The following is a 6000-nucleotide window of genomic DNA, read 5'->3' on the forward strand; positions in this document are numbered from 1 at the left end:
ATCTCGTAATTTGGATTTTTTTAATCTGAAAATGATGATTTGTAATCTCGTAATGTTGACTTTTTATCTCGTTATGTTGATTTTCTATCTCATTTTATTGAATTTGTTTCTCATTATGTGGATTTTCTATCTCATAATATTGATTTTTTTTATCTCATGTGGATTTTCTATTTAATTATATTGATTTTTTTTATCTCATTATGTGGATTTTCTATTTAATTATATTGATTTTTTTATCTCATTATGTGGATTTTCTATTTAATTATATTGATTTTTTTTATCTCACAATGTGGATTTTCTATGTAATTATATTGATTTTTTTGATCTCATAATGTGGATTTTCTAACTCAATATGTTGACTTTTTATCTCATAACTGTATGTCATAATTATGACTTTTTATCTTAAAATTTCGATTTTTTGTCATCTCATAATTACGACTTGATCTCATAATTTCCGCTTTTGACTTTTTATTTCATCCTTTCCACATTTCCTATCTCAATAACTTTGACATTCTATCTCAAAACAATGACTTTTTAGCGCATAATTTTAACTTTTTTTCCCCATTATTATGAATTTTTAGCTTATAATTTCAACTTTTTATTTCATAAATGACTTTTTATCTCGTAATTTCGACTTTTTGATTCATACTTATTACTTTTTATTTGATCATTTAGACTTTATCTCATAATCTTGACTTTTTATCTTATACTATGGGATATGTTTTTTTCTCAGTGGCAGACATTTTTTTAAGATATATCTTTTTTTGCCCCCCATATTAACATCATAAACAAGTATTGTTTTTGTTTTTTTGCGGGACAAATGTGCAGCTTACCTACAGTTAAAAATTGTAAATCCAAATCTTACCTTTTTTATGAAACGTTAGAAGGATTTGGCTAAAACTGTAAGGCAGTGTTTGTAAAGAAACTAAAATATTTGATGTGTTCCATAAAAATTTAACTTCTTGCTTTAAAGAATGATAATATACCACGACCCTAACAAATAGCAAGTTGGTACACTTTTTTTCCACTCACAGTATCTTATCATGTTAAAAATATTCGTGGGATGTTTTTGTTGTACGTCACTGACAGGATGGTGTGAATGAGCACAGGCGTAGTGATACTACTAGAAAAAAAAATAGTCCCTTTGTGATTACATTTTAGTGCAATATCCTACTAAATCACGCTGCACCAACATTGTAAACTTTGCCAACTATTTCCTGTATGCATGTGTGGTATTCCATTTTCTATACAGCTCTGCCATAACCACACCTCGGCCTTATCTCTACAAAACTCACATTAAAGCAAACGCACTGATTCAAATTCTCTGGGCTATTCCGTGACTTCCCGTCAGTTGGCGTACGCGCCGTTCTCGATCTTCTTCCTCTTACTTTTGCTGTACTGCACAGCTCCAACTGTACTCATTCTGTCACAGATCCAGACGAAGCCTGTCGAAACACGCAAGGAAAGAAGATGCTCCGGAATGACGGCCCTCGGCATTCCGAGACAAACTCACAAAACACCGCTTTGCTTGGGCTCTCCTCTCCTCTCCACAGCCTGCAGGCATCTTTGAGGACGTGGTTTTCAGCTGCTGTGTGTTTCATGCGCGACAACCTTGCACCTGTGGGACATATTTGCTTATCAGCAGTTACATTGCATAAAACTTTTGGAGCACAGGAGTGCAGGGACGAGTACAGGAGCCGTTACAATGACTTACAAACTTTTGTACAAACCCCGTTTCCATATGAGCAGGGGCGTCCATGAAAAAGACGGCGCTTAGATGGCAGCATATGTTGTTCCAAAACCTGTATGTACCTTTCAGCATTAATGGTGCCTTCACAGATGTGTAAGTTACCCATGCTTTGGGCACTAATGCACCCCCATACCATCACTTGATGCTGGCTTTTGAACTTTGCATCGATAACAGTCTGGATGGTTCGCTTCCCCTTTGGTCCAGATGACACGATGTCAAATATTTCAAAAACCTATTTGAAATGTGGACTCGTTTGACCACAGAACACTTATCCACTTTGCATCAGTCCATCTTAGATGATCTCGGGCCCAAAGAAGCCGGCGGCGTTTCTGGATGTTGTTGATAAATGGCTTTCGCTTTGCATAGTAGAGCTTTAACTTGCACTTACAGATGTAGCGACGAAATGTATTTAGAGACGGTAGTTTTCTGAAGTGTTCCCTGAGCCCATGTGGTGATATCCTTTAGAGATTGATGTCGGTTTTTGATACAGTGCCGTTTGAGGCATCGAAAGTCACGGCCATGCCGCTTAGATGTTGAAATCCCTAAATTTCTTGCAATTGCACTTTGACAAACGCTTTTCTTAAACTGTTTGACTATTTGCTCATGCAGTTGTGGACAAAGGGGTGTACCTCGCCCCATCCTTTATTGTGAAAGACTGAGCATTTTTTGGGAAGCTGTTTTTATACCCAATCATGGCACCCACCTGTTCCCAATTAGCCTGCACACCTGTGGGATGTTCCAAATAAGTGTTTGATGAGCATTCCTCAACTTTATCAGTATTTATTGCCACCTTTCCCAACTTCTTTGTCATGTGTTGCTGGCATCAAATTCGAAAGTCAATGATTATTTATATAAAAAAAAAATGTTTATCTGTTTGAACATCAAATATGTTGTCTTTGTAGCATATTTAACTGAATATGGTTTGAAAAATATTTGCAAATCATTGTATTCCGTTTATATTTACATCTAACACAAATTTCCCAACTCATATGGAAACGGGGTTTGTAGAACTTCGTCTTTGACTAAGACATTTCAAAGCAATTTTTCCCCATAGGAATTCATGTATTGTGGATTTATTTCCGCCTACCAACACTTTTACAGGGCACGAAATGTTTGAAGCGATATTTCAACATGCTTGAAAAAATAAAACATGACCAGGCCCCTAGCTCCCAATAGTAAAAAAAAAAAAAAAAAGTCCTGTATCCACACGGTCATACGGACCAACTCAAAAATTTAACACCATGTTCCTTATTCCAGACAGAGTTGTGTTTATTCGTGAAAAGATTTTCTGGTTTAGTTTTGTTGAATAACTTGATCAAAATCTCCAGTCTTCCACGAGGTTTCAAGAAAGCTTTCAAGTGAGATAATGATGCCTTATCTCCAACAGATATCATCTGCTGTCAGGAAGTAGAGCATGATGATGTTAAGGCACAAAGCATGCACACTGAACGCGAAACCGTTTATTTCCTGGAGCAAGCGAGGCCACCAGCAGTCCAAAAATGATAAATTGGTCATTAGGACGAAACAGACGGAAGGAAAAAAGAGGTCACGGTATTTTAATCGGACTTGCGTGCGTTTCCGCTAGACAACACGTATGGAATAAAATGTTACATTTGAGATAGGTCAGACGTGTTTTCCAGTCTGCAGGTTTGGACCAATCCCGCCTCTCGTGGGCAAACCAACCTCATTTCACTCGGTTACTTGCATGAGCAATTGCAGCTTGGTGACGGGGTTAGGTGCTGTGTGCATGCAGGCATGGTCGTGCGCTTGATGCGGGAGACCTCGTCCTCCGATGTCCTTTTTCCAGGCGGCCACCTTTTCCTAATGAGCGCCACCGACTTTCCAGAGGAGGTCGAAACGGACACAATTTAGCATTTAATGCCCATTAGTGACTGTGATGTGACCTAATTGAGCCATCACATGGCCTGGCCTTTCAAGTAGAAGTACACTGGAGGCACTATCTGTACACTATGGCTTCTGTGACATTGAATGCTGGCTAAAGAAGAACTGTGAGTATTCCAAGGTGTACCAAAGACAAGCTCGTGGCTCAGTCAGATTAGACAGGTGAGGACGGACATTGGGACTGTTTAAGTCGACCGCCGGGTCTTCAAAGTTGGATCCACCGATGGAATGTTGAATGGCAGTTAAGACCTCTTCAATGTGTCTGTAGAGCAGTGGTTCTTAACCTGGGTTCGATCGAACACAACCACCGGACATCCCTGTCCGATTAGGCTGGGTCATTACAAAAAGATGCAAACATCAAATAAAGACTATACACAAATGCAAGTATGTGGTAAGACTTGAGAAAATAAGCTTGACTGACGCAAAGGAAAGAAAAACAAAACAGTGGACACCAACCCCACACCCTCTTGCAGAAGTTAAAGTAGACACTGGCCGAGAGTGGAGTCGGCTGTCTTGGTTGCTTTGTTGGGTCTGCTCCTGTCTCTGGCTATGCTCCCTCCACCCCAGCAGACGATGGCGTGGAACACCGCAGAGGCCACCACAGTGGATATGTTTCTTTTACTTTTTATTCATAGCTGTATGTAGAAATGTCTGGTTGTATCTGCTGCTTTAATGTCTTTAATGTCCTCTGTCTTCTTTGATGTTTGATGTTTCCCTCTTACACACATGGAAGAGGGATGTGTACTATGGCTATGAGTTGTTTTTTTCCCTTGGCCTCAGTCTGGACCCCCTCTCCAGGGCCCAGGCTAAGACCGATTTTTTTTATTTTATTTTGATCTTCTATTTTTTTTATAGTGCTGTATTTTCCTTCTTCATCTCTTTTCAACTTTTTTCAACCAAAAATGCTTTGCTCTGATGAGGGGGTACTTGAATTAAAAAAATGTACACAGGGGGTACATCACTGAAAAAAGGTTGAGAACCACTGATCTAGATAAGGTAGAACAATCGATGGCGGCGGCCAGCTAGCGCGCTAGCATGCCTGCTGGATCGAATCTGGGGCAACTGCGATTTTAATGTTTTCGTCCACAAAGTCTGTTGCTTTTGTTGGATCAAAGGTCTGGGTCTGGCCATTGGATAAAGTGATCTGCAACGTCGCCGGCAAAAGAAGTCCAAACTTCACTTTGGGACATGAATGTAGCCTTCTCTTCACTACAGCAAAGGTGGCTCGTTTCCGAGCTACGGCCGGAGTGAAGTTGTCAAAACTCAAAATCCTCTGACCCACATAATAGCAGAGAAGCCTCACCAGCCTATCGAAGAATCTGGTTCAGGACTTCAAATAACTCGTATAACGAGTGGCCGAGGATGTTCGGCATCTTTTGGACTGGCACGCAGGATCCAGGGGGCACGGTCCAACATGGGATTGTCGTCAAGGTTCAGGAACTCCTCCAAGAATTGACCGGTGAACTCAGTCGGACGGGAGCTCTTACAGCCCTCAGGAAGGCCGACCACTCGTATTATTCCACCTCCAGATCATCACATTTTTTAGGTTGTTGATGCTAGCCCAAAGTCCGGTCAGCTCATTAGCAATAGCATTAGCAGCTAGCAATGGCCTCGCTATGGGACGAAAGAATGATCTCGAATGACTCCATAACAGCCGCTATATCTCCTTTGACAACAAATTTAAGAATGTCTTTTGACTGATGCTCCTAAACACGTCAGAGTCGACAATCGAGTCCTCCATGATATCTGGATCCGAAGACAGACAAGGCTTGGAGCAGACTGGCTTGTGGGATTTCCCTTGGTTAGACATCTGTGTTGGCCCTGCGATGAGATGGCGATTTGTCCTGGGTGTACCCTGCCTTCTGCCCGATTGTAGCTGGGATAGGCACCAGTGCCCCCCGCAACCCCAAAGGGAGTAAGCGGTAGAAAATGGATGGATGGATAGACATCCTAGAATTCACAGGTGCAATTTGCAAAAAAAGAAGCTATATACGACAGGTTGGTAAATAAGTATGGTAAAGGTGACGGCTGGAGTAAAAAAAGGTGCCACTAAAACATGTGAGTTTTATTTGCCCTTATGTGGGCCTACCGAGGATGTCGTAGTGGTTTGTGTTGTGGTTTGTGCAGCCCTTTGAGACACTAGTGATTTAGGGCTATATAAATGAACATTGATTGATTGATTGATTGATTGACATTTCCTCAGAGCCCCTGCTAAGCAGGCCCTGCCCCGTCCATACTTAACCAGAAGTCTGGGAGCCGGTTCTACACAAGAACTGTTTTTTAATTACTATCCCTAGTCTTGATTGACTTGATACATCAAGATTATATCAACCTATCCTTGGATCAAA

Source organism: Nerophis ophidion, linkage group LG03 (assembly GCF_033978795.1).
Source record: "Nerophis ophidion isolate RoL-2023_Sa linkage group LG03, RoL_Noph_v1.0, whole genome shotgun sequence".
Classification (NCBI taxonomy): domain Eukaryota; kingdom Metazoa; phylum Chordata; class Actinopteri; order Syngnathiformes; family Syngnathidae; genus Nerophis; species Nerophis ophidion.